Consider the following 403-nt stretch of genomic DNA (forward strand, 5'->3'; position numbering starts at 1 on the left):
GTTGGGGGGGGGGGGGTTGTCTGTTTTGTTTTTTGTGGTTCCATATTAATTTTAGGATTGTTTTCTCTCTATATAAAAAAATGACGTGAATTTTTTTTCTTTTTTTGCAGGTGAAACAATTTTATTTCACAATTGTCTTTAAAACTGCAAAGACACGGTTTTCTTCATATAAAAACATTAGTACAGATATCTATAATTCTAGAAAATGATTATATAGATTCCTTCAACCACATACCCCATTATATGGTTTCAGTGAGGTTGCTTGGAAAAAACATCTGGATTGATTCCTAAAACACCATTCCACCACTCTGCATCTTTTGGTTCAAAGTATAGGTTATTGCCATCAGTATGTGTTCCTGCATTCTTACATGTTTGATATTACACATATGGGCTGGCTTATTTC

This window comes from Galeopterus variegatus, unplaced genomic scaffold (genome assembly GCF_000696425.1).
Source record: "Galeopterus variegatus unplaced genomic scaffold, G_variegatus-3.0.2 Scaffold867, whole genome shotgun sequence".
NCBI lineage: Eukaryota > Metazoa > Chordata > Mammalia > Dermoptera > Cynocephalidae > Galeopterus > Galeopterus variegatus.